At 36.4% G+C, this 26,870-nt stretch overlaps 1 protein-coding gene and 1 non-coding gene across 2 annotated transcripts in view; both read left to right on the forward strand.

Annotated features, from left to right (window-relative positions):
- CACNG2 (calcium voltage-gated channel auxiliary subunit gamma 2) overlaps positions 1–26,870 on the forward strand; it is a 1,878,586-nt gene that overhangs the window by 1,351,520 nt on the left and 500,196 nt on the right. The window lies entirely within an intron of this gene.
- TRNAC-GCA lies at positions 1,633–1,704 on the forward strand. The gene has a single exon. It is a non-coding gene; the product is annotated as a tRNA-Cys (tRNA).

Below are 26,870 nucleotides of genomic sequence, written 5' to 3' on the forward strand. Positions count from 1 at the left end.
GTAAAATACAGATGAAAAAGTGCATACCAAGCTCAAAATAGTTCATGAAGGATGTATGAAACTGTATCAAATATTTTTGACTTGTCTAAGAAGAGGAAGGATATTAGGTAGTCAGTATTTCTATTAGGGTGTATGATTTCTGTAAAAATGAGTAAAGCGGAAGTGGTGCTGCGGTGAGGTCGGAAACTGTGCGGAGTGTTGGAGAGGGGACTCTCTCCATGATGGTGGGACAGGAGTTAGGAATTAATGCATTCTTCTAGTATTTTGGAAAGTGGAGAAAGAATGGCTATAGGTTGGTGATTGGACAGGTCAGTGGATGTACTTTTTTATGCTGAGATATGGTGTGGGATTCTTTCCAGATGAAGGGGATGTAGCTTTCTGTAACTGATAAGTTTATGAGTACAGATATTGGCTACATGATAGCATCTGCAACAATTTTGAGATATTCTTGTGGTTAGGTTGTCAGTAACGGGTGTAATTCTCTAATTTTAGGAGGTGTTTTTACTCTCAATGTTTAAAATATTTAAGAAGGGGTGTAAGTGGAATAATAGCTCCACCCTTTGTAATTAGAATAAGGAAATAAATTGAATGTTCTAGCCAACTATCTCTCTATCTATCTATCTATCTATCTATCTATCTATCTATCTATCTATCTATCTATCCCTCTATCTAATCTAGCTATATGTTCTTGTGCATCTGTGTGTCTATCTGCCCATCTATTTGCCTGTAGAGTTTAATATAATTTTCTTATGATCTACCTACACATCTACCTAACTTAATAAAGTAATGCTGAATCATGTGCACTCAGGCTATGTTCAGAGTCTTCCCTAGTTAGAGTTACAACATACTGAGGAGATTGGGGACTCCAGCCCTGCTACAAAAGTACAGAGGACATCCAGGCAGGCCATCAGAAAATTCATGTTTCTTTGAATGTCTGATATGGGTTGGGACTGTCAGTAAGCATAACAAAAGATCCAATCAACTCATGAATGATGGTCTACTCTTCTCTCCTTCTGGCAATATGACTAAGCCAGATAGAGCAGGAATAAAAGGGTTAGATCAATGAAGAAGGATCTTTATGATCAGAATGAGGAGGACAAAAATCATTAATCAGTAAGTAGATAAATAACAAGCATTCAGCATGGGTTAACAACTTCACACAAAACTAGCATATTGAAACAGCAAGACTAAGTGTTTCAAACAGCTAGTTAACACTGAGCAGTGGTATGTCAGTTCAGAGTCTGTTCCTTGAACTCCAGAAGCATTTCATTCCATATTCTGTGCTCTCTTATTATTTTTAATTCATAAATAAAACAAAAAAGGCAATCTCTCAATTACTAAATGAATAACAAGCTGGCTGATAAAGAAAGCAAATAGTTGATGTCCTCATTTTTGTTTAATAAACTCAATGGGGAATGTCTGTTGCTTTGCTAGTGTACTAATTACTATATCATTACTAGATAGCAATTCATCTCCTGTTAACCCTCAACTATGTTAACATTATGAAGTGGTAGATGAGATAAATTTTTGGCAAAATATTTTACACTAAATGTCAGATAATACCTTTTTCCTGATACAATTTGAACATCACTGCTGATGATCTGTACACTTTAAATAAGATGTCAGAAGTGAGGGGGTATAGTTCAATGGTAGAGCATTTGACTGCAGATCAAGAGGTCCCCAGTTCAAATCTGGGTGCCCCTAGCATCTGTTTTCACTCTGGAACAAGCTACCCATCTATGTCAAGCAAAGTCCCTCATTAGCACTCTTCAAGAAAAATCTTGATGAGTGGATGGGAAATAGGAAATACACCCTAGGGATCACTTCAGTGGCTCTGCTCAACAGGGGCACAGGAAATTAACTTTCTTGGGTGGCGTAAGCCAGGGAACCTTGTTGGCAAGTCTTACTTAGGCCCTTGGGTTGATAGCTTAGTACCTACCTATGAACCTATGACTGCAGCTGGTGAGTCACTCAGAAAAGCATAGAGAAAAAAAAATGTCTTCCCTACCATGGTAATTAGTAATAACTGCTAAATCTAGTTTATTTGTTTACTGTTTCCCTTTCTCTGGAGCTGACTGGTGGTGAAAACAATGTGTCATCTTAATGGCACTACAAATACTTTGGTAAAAGAGAGCTCTGTTTGCTCACTATGTCAGACCCTACAAGTCATTTACTTTTTTCTAGCTGGTTTGGTAAAGAGGGGTTCAAGTCACAATGATACGACTATATTCACATAATTAATGGTTTGACCAAGTTGTAATAAAAAGCTTGTAGGTATCTTTATGGCAGTGTTTTTAAATGTAAATGAATGTAAATTCATCTAAGGTATCTGCTAGATTTAATATTCATTTTGCTTAAGTTACTTGAAGTTTAATAGTGCTAAAAAACAAATAAGGTAATGCTTCCTTCTTACAAACTTGAATAGTAACTCCTAGTTTTTATCCATTTGGAGGTTATATGCTCTTTCCATGTCTGCATGAGTTTTCTTTGGAAACTACAGTTCCCTACCACTTAAAAAATGTCAGTTAGCTGCTTATATTGACCTATGCCTGTCTATTAAGCATTTACCCTTGCTGTTCTGACTTTAGTCATCACTGAACATTATATGAAAGGTTTAGTTCACCCTTCTACTAAAGAAAAAGTAAGCAAATAAATAAGCTAAACCTATAAATTATTCAGTAAAAAGCATGCCCATACATAATGAGTATATTGAATATAGACAATACAAATAAAAGTTGCCACTTTCAGATTAATACTGTTTTGTTACTACCAACAGCAGCTATTCATCTTAATGTTGTGTTTACTTTAGTCAGTCAAGATCTAGTTACTTAATCAGACAAGATGTAGGCATTTATCATGGAAGTGCACAGAGCTTAAAATTCACAGTCAGACTGATTTGTGCTGTCAGTCTGACAGCCTGTTACAGATAATGAAACATGTTTGCAGTCTCTCCTAGCAAATAATCTTTGCTTCTAGGGAAGATGACTGTTACCGCAATGACATTCTGCAAAGGTATGGGGAGGGGAATGCAGTTTGTACCAGATTATCTTAAAGAGGCAAGATATAGATCTGAATAAAACACAGAGGAATACAGTTAGATGTACATTCATATCATATGTATCTTTTTGCAATATCAAACTGAAAAAGAGAAGCCATTAAAAACAGGATAAAATATAACCTTGTCCATTGCATTTGCAAACTATATATACTGTATATATTTACATTAATATGTAACAGACTCATTTTGTCTCACCTTACTTTATCATTCATTTTCTATGTTAATATGATATAATTTTTAAGCCGAGTACTCAAAAATGATCACATATAAAGATATTATAGCATGCCATGGTTTTCACAATATTCTTTGAAAGATCATTTTTTCTGAAATTGCTCTAATTAATTAATTTATTCTGCTTTTTATTCTCCCATTTTTTAACAGGGTGAATATCTATCAAATGAAGCATTTTAGTTCAAGGCACATCCACATTTATATGCTTTGCACATATCTATATGACATCAGTTTGTATGTCATAGACCTTTACTTTTTCTAATTATTCGGTCATTTAAATTTTAGGTATCATTGATGGTTTATAGTATTATTAATGGCTGATGACTGTATTTTTAATTTACTGTATGTTTTACTGCCACTTCTGACTGCTGCATCTTTTTAACAAACTTACTGGCCACATATAACAACATGCAGGTATGAACTCCGCTAATCTTAACGAATGCTCTACTATCCCATATTAAATAAACAGTGCTGTTAAATGTATCAGAATGAAACTAAAACTAAAATGTAAGATCTATTGATGTTTTGTCATTTCCTTAAGTACTTGTAAACTAATATGATAATGTCTGTCCGCCCTCTCACATACTATTGACTACATCAGTGTCTGACCACCTTTTTTGCTTGTGCTCATCAAAGACGTGCATAAAACACATTATAATAACTTGTACAGATTTTCTGTATTAACATATCTTATAATAAAGTGTTCTTCTTTGCATTCTATTTTTGTACAAAGGGAGGGCAAATATCTGTTTTCCTTCAAACAATGCACATCCATTTAATTGTCATTCTTAAACATTCTCTAGATATACAATTTTTCATTAGCATTGTAGCATTCCTTTCTCAGCATTATGTTCATTGCAGGTTTGTAGTGTAGAGTAAGAATTACTAACAATTAATGCCATTCTTGATTAGAAGCATTTATTATTTCCAGTAATGTGTTAATACTACCAGGGCTATAGGCTAAGTAATTCCGCTTAATGTAATTTTATAAGTTCATCTTAGCTCCTTCTAATGTTGCACAGATTGAAGGTGTCATAGTACAACTGTATTACAGATTACTGGAGCTGTGTATGTCTTCTGTATTTGAGTGGAGATGCAGCGGCAGACAGTAGTACCCCATCTGCCTGCCCCATCATCCCTCCCTTGCCCCTGTCCACCAAGAACAAATATGTGCTGCACCATAGCACTCAGTCACAGTACAATAAAATGTATCACTGTGCTAAGCATTATGCTGCAACTCTGCATAATGCTATCATATCTAACTTCTTATTCTCTTGTCATAACACACCTTGCTGTAGCCTTGAACAGGAAAAAGAACGTGCTTTTTGTCAAAGAAAATTTGTATTTCTGCCTTCTTTCCATGGCCAAGTAACAAATAATAAAAACTAACCTATTACATACCCACGTTTATTTTAAAACCTCAAGCAGGCTCCTTGAAGGTATAAAATATTTGTATGTCAACAAGCACATCCTTATCCTGTAAACTCAGTGTATAAGAAGTACTGTGAAAATAATGTGTTTACAGATGGGGGTGTTCATCCAAATCCTGCCTCAGCTGTAGTCAGTCATGGTCTGTTTGTTGTTTAGGATCTTGTATGGCAACCCACAAGGGACAGGAACATTGCTTGGAGTAATCTCCAAGCATTCACAATGAAAATGAAATCTCTCTCAGCTGATCTGACTGTCATTGCAATATTGCAGCTGTCAGACACATCTGTTTCCTCACATCAAATGTTATAAACTTGTTGCACCAACATATTCTATAGTAATGCAGGACAGAATTCATAAAGGGTCAGGTGGTATGCTATAATATGTGCTGATTTATAATATATCCTCCTTTCAAAATTTCACTTACTTACACCTACCAAAGTAAACAGTCTCACAAAATCTCTAACAGTTGTAGCTACTTGTATTCTTCCTGATCCCCTAAGGACACAAGTGATGACATTTTATAATGATTACCACTAATATTAAAAGTGAGTTATATTTATATATAGATGGGTACAATTATATGGCATACCTTGGCTAATTAATTTGACAAGCAGACTTGATAACCTTTCTTAAAAGAAAGCATATTTTCTACAATCCTCACTTCACCAACTACTATTAGCTCTACATGAAGATATAATGCCTGAGACCATTAGTGAGCAAGCAACTTACTCATGTTCAAGAAACATAAAGTTGTTATGCTGTACATAAAAACAGAGACTGTTCTCACTTCTAGCTTCATTTCAATACCAAAATATGTGGCTGCCACTAAATGCGAAAGAACAACATCTGTTTTTTCTACTGTGAAGTAGAAAAAATATCACAAAGACACAAACAATAAAAGTTTTATAATCAAAGAGATGTCTAAAGAATTTCTCTAAATTAAGAAAACTGTAGGCAAAGGTCTTACTGATAGATAGAGTAGGCTGCTTTCATAAACCTGGTAAGGTTTGTTTGTCTTTTCCCGGTTAGGTGTCACCACAGCGGAACTCCGGTCCAATAATGATTGACAGTAGATTTTTATGGTGCCAAGTTGCCAGCCCAATGCCCAACCTTCAGTGAAGGCATGCCCATTCACATATGTCTTTTGGAGGCTACTCGACCACAGGGAGGAGATGCAGACTTCACACAGAAAGCACTTCAGGCCAGAATCGAACAGAAAAACCTCTTGCTGGGAGGCAACAACGCTACCGCTGTAGCACCATGGCTTATATAAACGTGGTAAGGTAAAACTGCTAAATAGAAATTTTCAGACTATTCAATCATATCAACATTTTTGACTTATTCAGGAATATCATACCATTTTCCATAATTTCATTTAACACCCATATTGACTAGAAATCTTTTTGGGTCTGGCTTATTTTACTAAATGATGTACCAGCCAATAATATGCAATATTAGAATGAGCAAGGAGTTTTTAACAAATGGCAGTAAGACTGCTAATCAGTGATGTCCTGTAAAAAAGAAAGAAATCACTCTTTGCCATTTATTACTCATATTTTTTTATTTATGTTCATATTTTCCCTTTTGAACAGTGTTCTAGCTAATACAGACTTTGGACTTACTCTTTGCTCTCCATCCCATACAGCTTTCTGCCTGCAGTATCATGATAATACTGTCTTTTTACGTCCTCCAGAACTGCAATATAGTATGCAAAGTGTGCCCTGCACAGGGCCAGTTAGAGTGAGAGCACTAATATCCACATAAAGGGATACTCTGCATTATGTTCTATACTGCCACTATCCTCTCACTCTCTTCCCGGTGGGCTAGTCCAGTTGTAATAAATGATCCCAGTTCCTGTTCAAGCTCTATCACTAAGAGTTCCACTCCCCATGCTTATACTTTGCACTAGGGTATTTGTAGTCCAAAGATTTAGCTGCCTGAACCTGAACTGCCATCTTCCTATCAACTTGGTCAGCCATTTTAGGTGTTCTCTGTGCATCTTCTTTTGCTGCACCAGTCTTTGTGTCAGTGGGGAAGATGATACTGTACTATTATGTTGTTTTGTGCCAGATATACCTGGAATGAACATATTGAAAACCACTGGGCCAAGGAGCATCCCTTGTGGAATGCCATTAGTTGCTTCCTTATTCCTGTCATTGTTCTCATCAGCACAACCCTCTGCATCCTTCAAGTCATGCTGAATTACAGGCCATCATTCCTGGTCCTGCCCTTATCTCCTAAAGTTTTCTTGGCCGCCACATGTACATGAGTCAAAGGCCTCACTGGAGTTCATGTTCTCTATGTCTACTGATAGTGTCCTGCCACAATCTGCCATATACAGTCACAAATCAGGATGCAATTTGAGTGACATTTCCTTATACCATGAACCTACATTGTTTGTTCTGCAGGAGCTTCTTGTTTTCTAGGAAAGTCAATAACCAACTTCACAGAATTCTTTCCATCAGTCTCCCTCCTATGCAATCAGGGATGTAGTTTCCTAGGTTTTTCTTTGCTTTAGCCATATTCCAGCCCCTAGGCACTTCTGTGCTGGTTAGTGATCTGATAACTAGCTATGTCATGTGATTGATAGCACAGTTACCATATCGAAGAGGATCATGGATGGGCGCCCTATCTGACCTTATCCTGCATAATGTTAGCTAGCTCTTTATCCAGATTATTCCTGCTGTAGTGCTGGCCACTGATCTCCACACTTTGGCCTACCATCACAACATGATATCCTCCTCTCTCTTTCTTTTGTGATAACTAACAGATAGTATTCTTTCAATATCTCCACTTTTTGCCATTCTTTAATGAAACTGCAATCTTTACTTATCCTGTCCAAGTGTGATCCTCCCTTTTTCCTTTCTGCTGTTTACTTTAAACAAATAACATTACTCCTTTTGATATTGTCTGCCAGTTATCTTTATACTTGTACTTTTATTGCTCTCACATCCTTTTCACCTTTCTACGTGCCTCCTTGTATTGAATCCTGCTTCTCGTCTCTTCTTTGTACTTCTTACGTTCTTTCTACATTGTTCTAACTGTTAACGATCGAGTGCAAAGTTTTTTTTTTCATTTCTTTCTGTTATAATTATGCTCTCATTTTGTAAAGTGGACTTTCTTATTCTAAAATGTTTATTTTTTACTTTACTTATTTCAGTGGACCTGCGTTAATTAAGTTTAATAAACTGGTGTTTCTACTTACTGTATGCTGAGTAACTGTCCAGTTACTTCCTGACATACCCGGCAACCGCTTAGAGCAAGAAATCTGGATAACGCCATGAGTAATGGGGGGACAAAGGCCCAAAAATAGTGACAATTTTTAAATATTGTTCTTACAAACTTAGGAAGTTGATAGAATAACAGGTTTTGTATTAGCATGAATTTTATGAAGGATATGAAGTCTGAATGTCAAATTTCTGTCATTATTTTCTGGCTTCAGTCCTCAAAGATTTGGCAATGATTTGCCAGAAAAACGCAATTGTATGAGTAACAGGCAAAAAATATGAAGCAAAAACATGGGCATTCTGCGAAAATCTGTACAGTTGTGAGGTATGAACTTCCTGATTCCATGTCATCCAGCCCCACCTACCAATGATGATGCATTAGAGGAGAGAAACAGTTCTGTAGGGGGTTGGCACGTGTTCTGTAGTCTGCAAAGTAACCGCAGCACAATCAGTATTCAGTCAAACAATAAATCACTAATTAAACAGCTATATTCAAACGAAAAGTTAGAAAAGTAAGCTGGAACAGGATACGGTTCTTAGTAAGGTGTATAGTGCTTGGCAAACAGTGTAATAAAACAGTGGTAAAATTAATAAATTGTCTACTATTGCCTTGATTGATCACTTTTAGGGAAAAAAACCTAGGGATCTATGAATCACGCACATTCTGAATTTCTCCAGAATAACAATTACAGAAAAATGAAAGAAAGAGAAAGCATAAAAGAGTGAGGAGCTTTGCCAACTTTGAAAGTTGGTAAAAACACTTAGCAATGTTGAACAGAGAGCATCATACCTCTCATCTTCTTTGATTAAGAATTCTGGACAAACCCAAAAATAATGGGAGGTGAAGGAGTAAATCACAGTTTTTAAATGTGTCTCTAATTCACTTAAAAAGGTTAATAGAACAACCAACAAGTCTTGCATTAATGCACATTTTCTGGACAGTAGGAAAGCATGAACCTCCGTCTGGCATTAGTGACTGACTGCAGTTCTCAGTGATTTACCAGAAATTTAAAACCTTTTTGAGGGACATGGCAAGCCTATGAAATAAAATCAGGGATAGCTGAGAGGTATGGACAGAAGGCAAAATAAAGTCTTCCTGTATGAAATGAACACATTTAAAAGCTAATGGCACTTCAGTATTAGACACTCTCGATCGCACTGTACTAAACAGTTGTCTTCTATGGAATGAGCACTTACATCTTCATTTTCACAGATGTGGACATTATTCCAAAGGTTTTCTTTTCAGCACTAATTCCTTGTGGTATAATGTAAACACACTGTGCAGTAACCCTGTCATTGAGATGATTCACACATTAGTAGTTTTCTCCCTAAAATGCAATGGTAGACAATAATTAGTTTTTATGTCTGTTTTATTACACTGTATGCAAAGCTTTACACACCATGAAAAGAATCTTTTCCTGTTTGATCTTATGTCTTTCATTGGAATAGGGTTGGGTTTACTTACTGACTTTTTTGTATTAATGAGTAACTGATTCTGCTGCATTCGGGTTACTTTGTAACAAAAATCTGTTGCAGACTACAGAAGACATGCAAACTGGGTGGCGTAATGGTTAAAGTGTTCTACCTTAGAAGCACAAGATACAGGGTTTGAGTCTCACAGGGGGGTAATTGGCTAGGCTTGAAAATGGTCCATGAGGGCAGCTAGTTTAGTAAAAATCTATGAATAGATTAATGCATCATCAGAGGGCGGGGCTGGATAATATGGAATTAAGAAGTCACTGGACAGCTGCTCAGTATAATGTAAACAGAAAATTATTAAACGTAAAGAATTTAGGTCCACTGCAGTAACTAAAGTAAAAACTTTATGCTTTAGAATACAAAAGCCCACTTTATAATATGACAGCATAATTATAACAAAAAGAAATGGTAAAAAAAACTTTGCACTTGATTTTTAAGCTTGGACTTCTATGTAACTACAATATGAACCTATGATCGCAGTTCTCAGAGTTACTGTGCCTGTGTCTAGTGGATTCAAGGTAGCTTGTGATGTTTATACAGCAGCTAAGTAATTGACTTAAGCAAAATGGAACAAATAGATGTAGTCTAAAGCAGAACTTGGTCAGTTTGATTTCATGGAACAGAAACAGAAGGACTTTGCTCAGAAAAAAGACAGGAAACAAAGTATGTTACACCAGAAGGGAAACAAAGGATGTTACACCAGAAGGAAAGCATGTTAACATTAACAGTGTTTTCTACACCACAGAGTAAGACACTTCATGACAGCATACACAAGACAAGTTATGGAAATAAGTCAAGTGCCATTCAACAGTCCTGTAAGAAGTGTCGACAGTTTATTAAAAACATTTGAAACCGAAGAAGGTAAGGCAGAGGACAAATTGTTGTGATACAAGAACTGTAAGTGAAAATGAAGATGCAGCCCTAAAATTGTAGAAAAAGAGGAACAAATAAACATGATGTAATCAAATGCTGATGCTGTTAAATCTGTTAAAGCAGGGGGAATGTACAACATTATTGCTTAAGATTACATGTGATATTTTGTTTTGCCAGATAATCAGTTATGCATGCAAGAAATATGTGAGATAGAAAAGAGCTGGATAAAGGTTAATTTATTGGAGTTGTGAGAGAGGAGGGATGTTCTGGTGTATTAATTAGTCTGTAGGAGTGAAGTTTGGTAATACTGAAGAACTGGCATAAGTATGAAGGGAGAACAACAATTGTCAATGTTACAAATGAAATATATATTTTTAATCAGAACAATTTGTTTATATGACTCAGCCTTAGTTGCAGATTTGTGAAACCTTTTTTTAGGAATATATTGTTTAGGATGTAGACTTAAATTGTTTCAAATGCAAAAACTTCAGAGCATTATCTGGCATGAAGTAATCAGAAAATGTTTCAACAATAGTGGACTAAATCTAATATAAGCTATAAAGATATGACTTTTTAATAGCTGCATGTCTTCATAAATCAAGATATCTTACAGTTCTTACTGGTCATATACATGGTATCACACATTTGTATGAGAAAAGGAATGTAGCAAGCAACCCAGTGTCTCTCTTTACAGAATGACTTAATTCAAGACTGCTTTAAGGGGAAAAAAATCTATCTTGAAATTACATGACTGCAGGTAACAATGGTGGAAGGGCTTTAAGTGAGACATCATTATAGAAAGTGAACACTCAGAAGAATAGAGATAAGTCTAATGTTGTTTTGCAGAAATGTTATAACCAAAAGGAAAAGGTTGTTTGTCTGTCTTTCAGCTTTTCCTGGTTAGGGGTCACCACAGCGGAACCCTGGTCCACTAATGATTTGCAGTGGATGAAGAAATTAAGGAACTGAATGGAGTCATAACATGACAGACTATCACATAAAAATCTAACTGTCAGTTAAAGTGAGAAGCATGCATAATTTGGATGAGAAATGCAAGGAAGAAATGTAAATGAAAGAAGTAGGGGATGTGTCTAGAATGTTGATTATGGATACTGATAATGTGGCTGAGTGCAGTGAAGAGAACATGGCAAGGAAGTTTCATAAGTGTAACTGTTTGGGACATGACAGTAAATGTGTAGCAGAGGAAAGGATGGCAGGAATAGTTAGGGAAAGTTGTTAACGAAGATTGCAATGAGAAGAGTCCAGAATGAATGGATTGTTTTAGGAAAATTCAAAGTATTGAGGAATATACATAAAAACAAACTGATGGAAATCTATTATTTTATTTTATTTTAGATAAGACAGATTATTTTTAAGGCATGTTTGTCTTCAGTGTCTTAGCAGTGGAACTGCTTGTGAACAAATTAAATAGATGGAAAATGTGAAAGATTGTTAAAGTGACCTCTGTGAACTAAAATGCGTAAATGTGCATCTGTTGGAATGATCACCTTCTATGGCTCCAAGCAGGGCTTAGGTTAATAACACAGGCAGAATAAGAATAATAATTTTATACTCATGTTCTTCAACTCACATTCAAGAAACATTACAAAACAAAGGTTCTTAGTTTTATTTGTAATATATATTAAATGAGTCCCTTTACAGATGAACCTTCTTCCCTGTGTGATCTGTGGTGAGTCAGAAAACAAAATGTTGTGATACAAGAGCTATAACTGGAAAGGGAAATGCAGCCCCAAAATTGAAGAAAAAGAAAAGGCCAAATAAACATGATGTTATTAAATGTCCTGTGAAGAATCTGCAGTAGTTGCTTTTATTTATTAATTTACTTATTACTTACTTACTTTTTGAGTAAAGCACCCTGTCAAGGATGCTCAGTGCATAAAAAAATGTATGCAACTCAGTTCCTTCAGGGAAGTCAAGTAGTAATTTTTCTAACATTCCAGAAAGGCTTAGATTGAAAATTGTTATACATGACATGCTTGACCAATTTACAACCTGTACACAAAGAACTAGAAACTGTCCAGTAATAGCTTAATGGAGAACAATGACCAGCCTGACCTCTTCAGGCCTTTTAGTAATGATCACCACAGTAGTCACATTATAAATGGCCACATATGTAGGGGGTTTATATCAGTCCATCGAAACAGCTGAATATCGAATACCAGATGTTCGAACTGTAAAGTTCGAACACTGGTAATTGCGAAGCCGCGGCCCACTGAATTCTTTCCCAGGGAAAGAATTTGGTGGGCTGTTTCTGTGGCTTTGTGAGTATCAGGACTGTGGTGGGAAGTTACGGGTCGGGTTCAGGTAAGTGTATGATTGTGTGGATGTTAGGGTTAGGGCGCGGGTTAGGTGAGTTAGGATTAGGGTGCAGGTGAGGTGGGTGTGCGATAGTGAAAGACTTTAGGGTTAGGGCGGGATAGATGAGTTAGGGTTAGGGCACGGGTCAGATAAGTGTGCGATAGTGACGGACCTTAGGGTTAGGGTTTGGGTTAAGGTAAGTGGATAGGTAGTAGTGTATGTACAGTTTAGTGTAGGATTTTGAGTGTATGTGTGTGGATTGATGTTGTTTTGTGTTGCGTTTGTGTTTCTTGGAACAGCGATTTTTTTTTTCCCCTGGGAAAAAAATCGCTGTTTTAAGACTTCAATGTTTTTGCAATTCATGGTTTGAAGTTCAAACATGTGGTGTTCGAACGTCAGACGTTTCGATGAACTGATATAGACCCTATGTAGGTGAGGCAGACCCTCTCACCAGATCAGTAAGACTCTTGTTTTGTTAAACTAGTTCGTTCCCCAGAGTATTTCAGATTCATGTTCCATAATATTATCAAATCTTTCCTGGAAACACTTTCCTTTGCTTTAATTTTCTGTTGTATTTCAGAAAGAAATCTCTAGAAGCAATACGTTCCATGTGACATACAACTTCCTGTACTTAGATTTGTATCATTTACAGCTGTATATCCCATTTCTTTGGACAGCACATTGGCACAGTGAATAGTATTGTCATCTCAGAGCAAGATGTCCTTTGATTCAATTCTTGGTTGAAATACCTTTTCTGTAGAGTTTATATGTATACCCTGAGTTTGTGTAGGGTTTTCCTGGTACACTGTTTTTTCCCACATCAGAAAGACATGTGGTATGTGTGTGGACTGGTGACTCTAAATTGCCCATGGTTGTCTGTGTGTATATTTTATGTGTGGATGAGTGTGTGTGTGCGCGCGCGTGTGTGTGTGTGTGTGTGTGTGTGTGTGTGTGTGTGTGTGTGTGTGTGTGTGTGTGTGTGTGTGTGTGTGTGTGTGTGCATGTGTGCGTGTGCGTGTGTGTGTGTGTGTGTGTGTGTGTGTGTGTGTGTGTGTGTGCCTGTGTGTGTGTGTGGTGTGTGTGTGGTGTGTATGTGTGCGCCTGTGTGTGCCTGTGTGTGTATCTGTGTGTGTCTAAGAAAGGCTTAGCAATCTACTTCTGTTTCCTAGATGACTGGTAAACTTTGGCAATGACAGTTGCTGGTCATGGGGGTCATTAATGGATTGGATGCAAACTGACATTGTTGGATCAATTCTATTTTTTTTTTTTACCATCAGGGCTGGAATGCTGGCAAGACACATTTAGGAACAACTGCTTAGAAAAAGATTGAAACAAGAAGTTTGAATTCAGGAAGAAGCAGAAACTACACTTCTTCTAATGACTGCAGTCTAGTTTGACTAGAGTTTTATTGTCAAGTGTTTTGACAAATATATCAGAAGTATTACAATCCTGTATATAGCTTGTTTATTAACAAAACCAAAGATTCCCATAGTAAAACTCATGGATCCCAAGAACCACTATGCATGGTACAGACGTCCAAAGCATAAACGATGCCAGCAGAAATGAAAACAAACTTTTATTAAAAAGCATTAAAAGCATAGGACCAGTTTCACCCATAATCACTAGCCTCCTCATCTTGAAACCAAAATTGCATGATCAACTTAATACCATTTCATACATCATGTGCTTAATTTTAAATAGTATACAGCCATATAAAATATAATATATAAAATATATAAAAATATAAATATTATTAGCCAAATATGAAATCCAAATGAAAAACACAGAGTCATGCTTAATATGTAATGTTTTAACCTGGTGGGAATAGACAACCAAAATGATTCATCTCCATTCTTTAGTGTTAGGCAACTCAGGTATATGATTCAGGGTGCCATCGATGCTAATAAAGATAAACCGAGCAGCTGTATGTTTAATGGGATGTCTGTATAAGGTATTATCCATCTTCTTCATTGGACAGCATGCAGATGCTTACTGATACATTGCTTAAACATCCGCTTAGTCTACCCAACATAAAATCTCTGGCAAAGGCACTCCACTATATAAATGACATTAGTTATGTTACATTTAATAAGCTAACTGATGTTATACATCTTAACAATATTTGTAGAAGTCAGGCGGTGGTATGTACTACATAAGGACAACATTTGCAACTGACACAATATCTAGAACCACTAAATTTACTCTAACTAGATTGACACAAACCAATATGTTTATACAAAGAAAATATTTCAAGCTATCTTACTTCAGTAACTAAATTTACAAATTCACCCAAGATAGATCATATGCAAATGTTTGGTAATGGTAGCAATAATTTTATGTATATTAGTCCCAAAAGTTATCATAAATCTTAGATTGTTTTTCCTCATTCTGGTTATCAGAATCATTGTATTGTAACAGGTTGGTTCTTGACAGAATAACAACCTCATGTTTGGCATTCAGCAAATGGTGAGGGGGATATCCCCATCACAAAATCTATGAAAAAATCTCATCTGAGGTTTTCTGATAACAAAACACAGAATCACAAAAATGTCTGGCCCTAACTAATTGCCCAATTGGAATATTGTTACAGTATTCTTAAGGTGACAACTATCATCTTGAATGTGTTTTTGCAAAAGGGCTTCCTCCATATATCAGAATGCAATGTTCCATCTAACGTTTTAGTAACTATAACATCCAAATAATAAGCTGAAACAGTAAACTAAATACCAAACTGATTATTTAAATATTGACAAAAAATTAATAGTTGATCATATTTTCCCTTCCAAACTAGTGAAATATCATCCAGAAATGCTGTTAAATATCAACTGATGTTAGAAAATGATTACTTGATGTATCATAAATATAAATCAGTTTGAAATATCCCTTAATCAGGTCGGCATAAATGGGGGGCAAAAGCTGCCCCCATTGCAGTTCCCTTTAGTTGTAAATAACACTAACCTTTATAAAAGAAAACATTTTGAGTTAAAACAAATTCTGCAATTTGCATAAAAAATTATTAAATTAACATGGTTAAATATTGACAATATTAAGCCAATATTGCAAAGCTTATAATCCACCATCACGAGAAACTGACATATATAAGAACTGAACATCCATGGTGCATAAGTAACCATGCTCATCAATATTCATGTGTAAAGTAACCAGTAAAAACTCAATGGTATCACCTGAAAAATCGGTCTCCCAAGGGGATTCTATAACTCCTTATGGATCTTAGGTAACAAATAAAATATTTGTGGTTTAGGAACAAGCACTAACAATTGACTGTTTGACAGGAGAATATTTATTTTGATTTATATTTTATTTTACTTCTAATTTTCACTGTTTGTTGGAAGAAAGAAATATATTATAGATAGGAAAATACTTGCCATCCCAAGGGGGCTAGCTAGTTATACATTTGTACAAACTGTAGACAGGATACCTCAGAGCTGATCTGAAACCATCAAGTGTTGGTTTATGATCTACTGTACATATCTGTTATAGGAGAATATTATTGTTCATGTATTTTTATTTATTACCTCGGATTTTTACTGTTATAATGAGGTGCAACTGCATGTTATAGTGAGATGAAGCTATTGCATGCATTTGCGCCCAACATAAAGGATGTCTAGTGTTTTATTGTGACTTGCACAACTGGTGCAGTAGGTCAGAGCGACTGCTTCATAAATTACTCCCCTTGTACATGGTTAGCTCTGTGTAATTTTATTTAATCTTTATTTAAATAATATTGGTATGGCGTCCTCACTTATTTTGACTTAATTAACTCATTTCTAATAGAATCTGAACAAACATTTGAAAAAGCTTCCCTTTTTAAGATTCAAACTTTCCATAATAAATTGTTCTGAGATATTAAGTTTTGTTATTATTAAAAAGAGACACTAACAGAAAAACGCAATCCCATTTTTTATCAGAAGTATTTTTCTATAGGCTAGTATATAAACTACCCTTTTGGTATACTGCAAGCATTCAGAACTATTTAATACATGACAGTGGTTTAGAATGCAATTCACTGTCTTTTAAGTATTATCTAACTTGGATTCATAGACATCTTAGCATAAGATTCACAATATTATGATTATTTACTTTTAGACAGGAAGAAGTAACTTGGACAATTCTTAAAATTTTCAGAACTCCTGCATTATCACAAAAGTGGTCATGACTCTAATTAAGCTGCTTCAAGATGGTCCTTATGACAAGGGCTTGCAAATGAACAGTTTATAATCTACAATTCAAATGAAAAGGTTCATGAGTGAATACATGTTACCTCTAAAGTAGACATCAATCCCTCAAACCCTTCCAAACCACCAAAAAAACAACAAAACATTTCAGAGTATGTTAACCATTAAAAGCTATTATATTTAAAGAAATATTTAATGATTCAGTAAGCACTATTTGTAGGCGATGTTTATTATAAAGCAGACTGTCATTTTTAAAGGAGGCATAGCATATAAACTTGCACTTAAAGAATAACAGCTATGTGTGATCCAGGTTTAACTTGTAAAACTGTAAATGTTGCTCTAATTATTTGACAGTATTCCAATAATAACTTTAATATGGTAAGAAAGAATATTTTTATACTTTGTTTATAACAGAGCATAACATTCCTGGGTAATATTGCATGTCAAGTATACTATTAGTAGCAAGTATTCATACCTCTGTAATAAGTGACAGTGGCAGTTCTGAAGGTAATAACTTTATCTGTCTTGCTGATATGCCATATATTTTACTTGCATGGTATCTCACATAACAACAGAGAGGAGCTGTCACTTACCCTGGACCAAAAGAGGCTGTGCATAAATGATACTGAGGTTTCCATATGGAAACGCTGAGTATGGTGGTCACAAACAAACATATACAAATGCCAAGAAGACCTTCTGCTCAGGCATTGTTCGAATCACAGAAGTGAAAGGAAAATATTAGCTCTCATTTGGGATTTGAACCCCAAAACTCCAGCATTCCGTCATTTTACAGTTACATGAGCAAATAAACATAATACAAATCCTATGGTTAAGTAAGTCAGGGTAGAGATTTGGGATTTGAACCCCAAAAATCCAGCATTCCGTCATTTTACAGTTACATGAGCAAATAAACATAATGCAAATCCTATGGTTAAGTAAGTCAGGGTAGAGATTTTTTCTTTGTTTATATCTGAGATACCATGCAAGTTACATATATGGCATGTCAACAAGATAGATGGAGTTATCACATTCAGAACTGCCTTTTACAGCATATTATGGTGGGCCTGTGCAACTGTTTACCTAATTACATTTTAAACCATATAGCCAACAATCCAATGCTTGCTATGAGTACAGGACTGGTATGTCAATATAACTGTTCTTCACAAAGGAGAAATCAGCCATCAATGTGCCAGTTTCTCCATAATGGAGTTATGCATAATTGAATTTAGCAGTTTAGGTGGTGGTGCTGCGGTAGCGTTGTCGCCTCACAGTATGACATTGTCCTGTTCAATTCTCAGCTAGAGCATCTTCTGTGTGGAGACATGCGTGAATGGGCGTACCTTCGTTGAAGGTTGTGCGTCAGAGCTGGCAACTCTGCACGTAAAAATCTACTGCCAATCGTTAGCGGACCGGAGTTCCGCTGTGGCGACCCCTAACCAGGAAAAGCCGAAAGACACAACAATAACATAACAGAAAACAAATAATGGTCTGATATAATTAAAAGCAAGTTCAGATGTTTTAAAGGTTCAGCTAATGTCATTATGTCAAATAAGCCTTTCCAAGGGTTTCATATAAATGCTTATTTTTTAACTAGAAGAGGTTCAAGTTTTAATTCCCCACAGACATAAAGTGAATAATGGTTCTTCCTCTTAGATGATTGTGCATGTTCTGCGCATTGCATTATATGAGTCATTTTATGGTATGCATAGATACAGTATCTGTATAAGGGTAAATTCAGAAGCCAAAACTCAAAGCTTGAAACAAGTCAGAAATAAACTTAAATCTATAGCAGTGAAAGAACAGGCTCAAAACATTAAAATCCACAAGCAGCTTTCAGTTGGTTTTAAATCATGTTAGAAGAGAGCATCAGTATTATTATTGTGCGCACAAAATGCACTTCTGTTCTCTGGGTTGCATGCCAAGGAAGGTGCAGTCAAGTTTATTTATTTATTTATTTTGAGAAACAAGTAAAGGAAGGGTTAGTTAAATGCTTACAATTACAGCTGTATCATTTGTCTTGCATATCCTGACTTTGCTTGTTATGTCTAGGAATCTAAGCACCTAAGTGTTCCTATTTTAGAAATGTTGCAAGGTTCCTCAGTTCTGCTGTGAAAAATAATTAAATTATTAGTTTAGTGTGTGTGTGTGTGTGTGTGTGTGTGTGTGTGTGTGTGTGTGTGTGTGTGTGTGTGTGTGTGTGTCTGTGTGTGTGTGTGTGTGTGTGTGTGTGTGCGTGTGTGCGTGTGTGTGTGTGTGTGTGTGTGTGTGTGTGTGTGTGTGTGTGTGTGTGCGTGTGTGTGTGTGTGTGTGTGTGTGTGTGTGTGTGTGTGTGTGTGTGTGTGTGTATGTGTGTGTGTGTGTGTATTAAAGAGTTCTGTTTTGTCATTCAACAATAACAGTACTTTCTAAAGCAAATAAAAATAATAATGTTGTCCCGCCTTCGTGGAATACAGTATTTTATGCACCAGGATCTTTTGCAAATGATACATATTTTCCAGCAGAGGAGTACTGACATTATTTATGGTGTTGTGATGAATATATGTGCAGTCTTTTATCAAACAGTAGCATTATAGTTTTAGATTTCAACATCACTGTGAGATGGATAATAGCTCTTTGGATTTTAGGTATACAGAGGAGAAAAGCAGTTTCAGACATCTTTTAAGTCCTAAAATCAAAACTGTAAAACTGTTAGCAAGCTGTTCTACTGCTAAAATAGTATAACCCAGTAAAATGCAGTACAGAGCAAAAGATATTCTTTGTGTTGTACTCAGAGTATGGTCAACAGAAAGCAATGACTGGGTTATCACATGATATCCTATAGAAGGCACACAAGAAAATAATTGCCCCTTTAGGACAGGAAACAAGTGGGAACTTGACTACCCAGCTTTCATTTTCTGCAGATCCACTGAATTAACTTGATATCAGCAGTAAGCTTCCTGAGTCTGCAGCCTTAGAATCTAACTATTTACCATAATTAGTACCTGCGGAGCGGAAATAGTTTTTCACTACAATTTATGTTTCCATTCTAATCTAGTGTGTTTAACAATCTCCTTAACTAGACTGCTTTCTAATCCTGTGACTACCAGAGTTTAAAACTTCGTGATAAAACTTTACTGAAAAAAGGAATGGGCATCAGAAAACATTTTTGGATACTTACTCGCAACCAGATTTCCGAAGTGCGATAATTCATCATGTTTCTTCAGAAACAGGTTGCTTGACCTCCAGTAGGGTCTAGAAAGAAGTAAGTAGTAGTTTGTCACAGCTGGTATGAGGCAGGAAGGTGAAAAAGGTGAAATTATGTAGTTTTGGGTGACATGCCTCATTTACTCTTTACAATTTAATTTTTTCTTTTACCGCTTTACAATTCCTGCATCCCTCATTACCATGTTAGGTAAAGGAAAGTGAGTCATGAAATACGCACTGACTTTTCCCGGGCAGTAGTCACCAAAGCCATAGGTGCCTGTAAGGAAGAGTAAGTAACGGCTCAGTGCTTGCTCGGAGAGTGCTGCCTTTCTCCCCTGCAGGACTCCTGTGCAAGAGTTGCCAAACCTTAGGCCGCTTCACACAGATACTTGTGTAAATCTGAACTTGTTCACTCACAAGTCGCAACAGGCAGTCAGATTACTAACAAGAGCTCCTGTACATGCCGAAGGATTCAATGCAATCTGTCCAAAATGTAAGTATGTGACATTATAGTCTGGCCACGGAAAGGTCTTTGAAATGGGCCGCTTCTCTGGGTGGGAATGTGCTGCCTTTCATGACTTGAAACTTTAAGAATGGGTGACAAGCAGCAGTCATGCGAATAGGCCGGGAAACGGTGCTATCAGGGAAGAGGAATGTGGTAGTTATTCCTCTTCCTATGTGAAGAAGTATCTGACAGAATAGTACTTAACGGTTGACACTCCCCTTCTTAGGTAAACAAACCTCATTTTGGGAAAACTACAAATTACGGCACTTCAGAAATCTGGTTGTGATAATACGTAAGTACCCATTTTTGTTATTAGGAAAACACAGCAATGATTTTGGGTATCTTTACTGTAAGCAGCTGTGATCTGAAGTCAAACTTTGTAGGATACATATTTTGGAAATTCTTGCAGCTTAATGATATTATCTTTAGCTTAATCATATTATCTCTAAAGTGAAATGGGTTAAATTGTAAGCATACTACAAAGTACCTCCATACCTGTTATTATGCAAAGAATGTTTTTGAGCTCATGGCAAATCAATTTAAAACTGACAGAAAACAGGGAAGGAAGACACACTAATTACTTGTCTAAACTGGGCACAAACCATATTTTTACAGAAAGAGTCAGTTGCATTTCTGCTTCATAAAACTCATAAGATTGTTACCTGACCAGGCTATCTAATTCAAGCTCATACACAGCATTTACAGTTCACATGAAGATTTGTTGTTGAAGTTGCTGGCCAAAAAGAAACAGTTTGCATGTTTGTATGAATCCCACAACTTCAGCCTCAATTCTGGGACTGCCCAGAGGTGTTTTCCTTTACAAGATCCATATAAGTAGTTGGCTCACAGACCCAGGAAATGTTTAGGAGAAACTCCATAAATAAGCAATTTTATAGGTTGGCAAGCCTCCTGCCCAACCTGTCCAGTGGCCTTACCCTCTCCCCAAACATAAATACACTAATTCTACAGTCATGAGGGTAAACAAAAACACCCACCAAGGTACAAAAATGAAATAGTATTGTCCTAGCTATCATTAAAAACAGTGTGTGTGTGTGTGTGTGTGTGTGTGTGTGTGTGTGTGTGTGTGTGTGTGTGTGTGTGTGTGTGTGTGTGTGTGTGTTTTAAGTCTATATAATTGATGAACTTTAGTTACACGATAAAACCATATGGAATCATTAGGGTTATGTTTCAGTGGTGATTTGTGACTCAAAATAAAGTCAGCAGTTTTATGTTTAATTGGAAATGTTCCCATTAAATAAAATAATGAAATGAAGCAATAATCAACTAAGTGTGAAAAAATGCAAATACTCAGAAGCAGTATGCATAACTCAACCAGCAACTACATTGTGCCTGCACAGGAGAGTACATGGTAGTGTTGCAATAGAATTTGGCTTAACATTATGCAAGGGCTATCAACAGAAAAAAAAACTATAAACATCTATCATTTGGATTGACATAGCAATCTGGTAAGAACCATTTACTGCTTCCTATCCTGATTCAGGTGTCCCTGAAATGCTGTCATGCAAGACAGCTGACAAATGGAAAATACATTATCAAACTCTAGCCATTTTCTTTGTGTAATTTAATTTATTTAACTAAAGTTTGATTATCAGATAAGTACTTGATTCCAACTGATCCCTATCTAGCCATGCACTTGCCATACATTAAACTTCTACCAGGATTCAGTTATGCAAAACAATATACTCATATAGAAATTAAATAAACATTATGAGTAGGGCAGATACACCTCTCATCTGTACAGATTTTATCAGAATGTACATATTTTTTGGCTCATATTTTTGGCCTGTTCCTCATAAAATTTGTAGTTTTCTGGCAAATCACTGAGATGAACTGAGGATTGAAGTCACTAAATAATGACATACATTTGTTTCAGACTTCAGATCCTTCAGAAAATGTATGTTAAAGCAAACCTTGTTACTTTAGCAACTTTCTAAGTTTATAAGAACAATATTTAAAATATGTCCCTATTTTTGGGCCTTTGTCCACCCATTTTGTCAGGCTTTACCCAGATTTCTTGTGCTAAGAGGTTGAGACTCATGGACTACATATTCAGAGACACAGCAGTTCAGTTCTCAATTTAACTGATTTATTACTGCAGCGGTAAACAGGCAAAACCATTAACAGTGTCAGAACAGAGGATTATGATCTTGATCATAAAAAATTGTTAATGAGTTTGTGAAATGAATCCCAGAAATGCACCTGGACAGCACACATACATATAGTTACGGTGATGATCTGATTGTAATCCTTGTATCGTATGGAGCTTTAGTTGTCTTAGTGTATCACAACTTAGAGAAAAAAATGTGCAGGAGTGAAAAAATGTTCCACAGCTTTTAAACCTGTAAGACAATGCTGTCACTTTGATGGTGGCTAGAACGGCATACTGATGATTGACTAGCAGCATTAAAATCTGTTACCTCAACGTGTCTTACTTTGAGTGGCAACTTGAAGGTTTTCACATTTTTTTTAAATATTCCCTTTTTCCTGCACTTCTCTTTGGTGGATGCCGTGTATATAGAGCACAAGGCCAGAATATAACTGCTCTGAAAGGTACATAATATAAAGGATTGTGATCAGATATTTGATCACAGCTAGCTTGTTATGTGTTTGAGACATGTATGGCACAAGGCATTCTCCTCAAGAATGGAGTAATGCAAAGCTTGAGAAGTGACTCTTGACATCCATGCTAAGAATAGAAAATCAGTTTGTTTTGATTACAAGAACTGAATTCAAATTCTCTGTTATATACCGACTTTTAACTGACATGATACACGATTAGTTATAGAAAAGAGGTGCAGCAGTGCAAAGTGTTTTAGGCCCTTGAACGCTGTAACACAGTCAAGTTTGCTTTACAAACAGGCAACAGCCAGAGGCATAGCCATTCATATGCTACAATACACTTTTTGACATCTGGTTATCTAGAATTTACATTTGAAAAAAAAAACTGTCACATTTCCATGGTGTTATCTTGTTATTTTTTTTCAGAATTTTTTTTTCAGTAATAAAAAAGATGGTCCTCAAAGGACTACACAACAGGAGTAACATTCTGGAAGCTAGTGTACAGCATTACAAATCCTGGCTATGGTCTTGCCAACATTACAATGCTTTTCTGTGGAGGTTGCTCTTTGCAGACTATAGCACGAGACTCAATCATAACTGCTTTGAAAAGTGTATAATATAAAGTATTGTTATTGGGACTCTGATCCTAACCACATTATCTTTTCGAGACATGGATGCTAAGAAATTCAACTCGATAGTGAGCTCAAGAGATAAATCTTAACATCTGTGTGGACAACACATAATTAAAGATTACAGCTGGAGACAGTCATAATTCCTTATAGTGCATGAGCCTTAATGTGCTCCAAGTACTACTGGTTACAGAATAAGAAAAGAAAAAAACATGCAAAGTGTTCTACTGCCTTTGAAGGTTGGAAAAGCACTTAGCAAACTCTGACAGTACTCAGTGCCTAGCTCAAGAATGAATGTTAACAGTGCTTAAAAAGGTACGTAACATACTGTTAAGCATCTTTCTAAATGCAGTTAATATCGACTCTCACAGCAGAGTAGCATTTAACTAGGTTGTGTTTTTCTAATTATTGGAACATAATCATGGTACTCTATGTGCTACTTTGCTTTTTTTTTTTTATATGAAATTTACCCTCATGATTGGAAAGCATCAAGACTCACCCTAACTGCACGTCAGTTTCATTCCACCAGCTGTGAATTTTACATGATATCAAGTCAAGACCTTATCAAAAAGGGGCCATCATTCAGGCAGCTATGTGGGTTCTTTATGTCTTCATCAGCATTCTAGCAATGAGGACATTTTCAGTGGCCTAACACTAACTCTGGGTGGGGGTATGTGAAACCCACATCACCACAGAGGCCTGCAATCCCTCATCTATGTGATTGCCTGTTTTTGTATTAATTAATTAATTAATGTATTTATTTATTTATTTATTTATATTTGTTTACTGGGGTAGTGCACTGATCAATACTGATCAATTTCAGGCTAAGCCCAGGTAAAATATGCTTTGAAGGCTGCCAAAAATAAATGGTTTGGTACAGTTAACATCCACCTCCACGCCTATTAGTTGCATAACTGCCACATTACAAAGGATTCTGGTAGTGCATGGCTGGCTCTGCCTCACTCTCCCCAAGGAAGTGTATTGCAATCCTTCCCAACTTTTTATCAGGCACCTGAGCTGTAAGTCAAACTTGGGTTACCTGAGCCTTAGTCAGGGTCTTAATACCTGTGCCATCAGAACCTGGTTAAGGTATGTTGCAGAAGTTCTTCTGCACCTTTCAAAGCTGTTATGATCAGATCTTGCTTCAGCACAGTGCATAACCAGTTTCAGATATAATCAGTGTATTAACACACAACTTGTTTTGCACCTCTTTAATATCAGAGAGGTACAATAAAAGGTCTATTTCCAAATTTTGGAGTTTGAGCATGACACTGCATGTACTGCAGCAGAATTATATTCTGTTCCATACAACAGGCCAGTAAAGTACCATGGAGCACAACACAGTAAGCAAAGGAATAAATACAGTCAAAGTCACCATCATAATAACTACATTTGCTCATGTACTCACGTTCTCCTTCCCTTTTAGGAATAGTATTGGGATACATCTTCTCGGAACACCATCCTTCACAGCATTCATAATCACTGCTTCACAACTTATTCAGCTTTTCTGAGACACTGCCTATCCCACCAGTAGTGTGAGCAGTACATAACACTACTTCTTCCAGTGAGCCCGTCAGTGTTTGTCCCTTCTCAGCCTAATTAACACCATTGCCATCTTTGGGGCATCACATGAGAGATGGAAACAAGGTTCCCTGACCTGAAAACATATTCTATAGCTTCAGTTATTGAAACAATATCACTGTGGTTAAATTCTCTGTGTGAAACCATATAGTTAAATAAAAAATCTCACTATACAATACATACAAATCTCAGATAATACTACAAAGTGGCTATTAAGGAACTGGTGGCCACAGTGGTGCAGCAGTTAGTGTTGTCACCTCACAACAAGAGGTTCTTTGGTTCAATTCTCAGCTGGAGCACCTTCTATGTGGAGTCTGCATGTCCTCCCTGTCATTGAGTGAGTTTTAAAGATACGCAGGTGCATGTGTGTATGTGTGCTTTCTGTGAATGCTGGGTGCCAGGCTGGCAACTCAACACCATAAAAACACCACTGCTAATCAATCTACGGACCAGTGAACTGCTGTGGGGACCCCTGACTGGTGAAAAGCCAGAAGACTTTGCTTTGGCTGTTAAAGAAATATTTATTTCAAAATACTAGTTAAAAAAATATAATAGCAATGTATGCACACAATTTTTTACACTGAAAGACATATATTTACATATATACAAGAAGAATTTTGACCAACAGTATTGATTTAGTATCTTTAATAGGAATCCAAAATAATGGAGTACTTAGATGAGAGGGAAAGGATTAAGAGAGGTATAATGGAGGGACACTAGGTTGGGGCTTCACAAGGGCAAGTTTTGAGGTTAATTAGATGAAGTTTGAGTTTTTCTTTAAAGTGAGATGAGTGGATGATGGAACGTATATCTATTGGCAGTTTATTCCAAGGTTGGGCATCGGAGTGCCCAATAATATATAATGTATAATGTTGTCAGAATTTTCAAAAAAAAAATTACACACACACACACACACATATATATATATATATAAGAAATGAAGAAACTGAACTTAGGTTGCAGGGTCAGGAAACCACAATTCCAGCATAAAAAGTGATTTTATTAAAAAAATAAAATCATAATACACATAATGCACAGCATCCTTTAAGCACTTTTGTCCCTAAGGAAATGACACTTCATCAGAATGAATAAAAAGTGGTTAAGACCTGTTTAAAAGCAATTTGAAAGAGCTGAATGAACAGAAGATGACTGACTTTAATAATTGGCTTAGTTTCTGGTGTCATTCTAAGGAAGTGCAATTTTGTCAGCATGGGAGGATATGGTCTTCCCTTTAGGTTTTCAAATAGTAGGTAAGACATTGTCCTCCCCCACAGTGCCTTTTTTGGACAATGCCAAACTGAAAATACTTCCAACATAGCAAATCAAAACCAAGAAAATCTAAAGGTTTTACTGCTCAATGCTAGAGGTCTAAATATAAAACTCCACTCCCTACAAGCTCTTCTCACCCTACAGAATGCTGACAGCTGTATAGTCACTGAGACATGGCTTAAAGCCATGTAGAGCACACTGGTAGTGCAAGGTTATAATGCTTTCCAAACACTTAGACCAGCTACCAGCTATTATACAGACAGGGACTAAAGGTGGAGGTGTCTCAATTTACATCAAAAATAAATATTC

Source organism: Protopterus annectens, chromosome 1.part0, assembly GCF_019279795.1.
Source record: "Protopterus annectens isolate FY-2018-M chromosome 1.part0, PAN1.0, whole genome shotgun sequence".
NCBI classification, from domain to species: Eukaryota; Metazoa; Chordata; order Ceratodontiformes; family Protopteridae; genus Protopterus; species Protopterus annectens.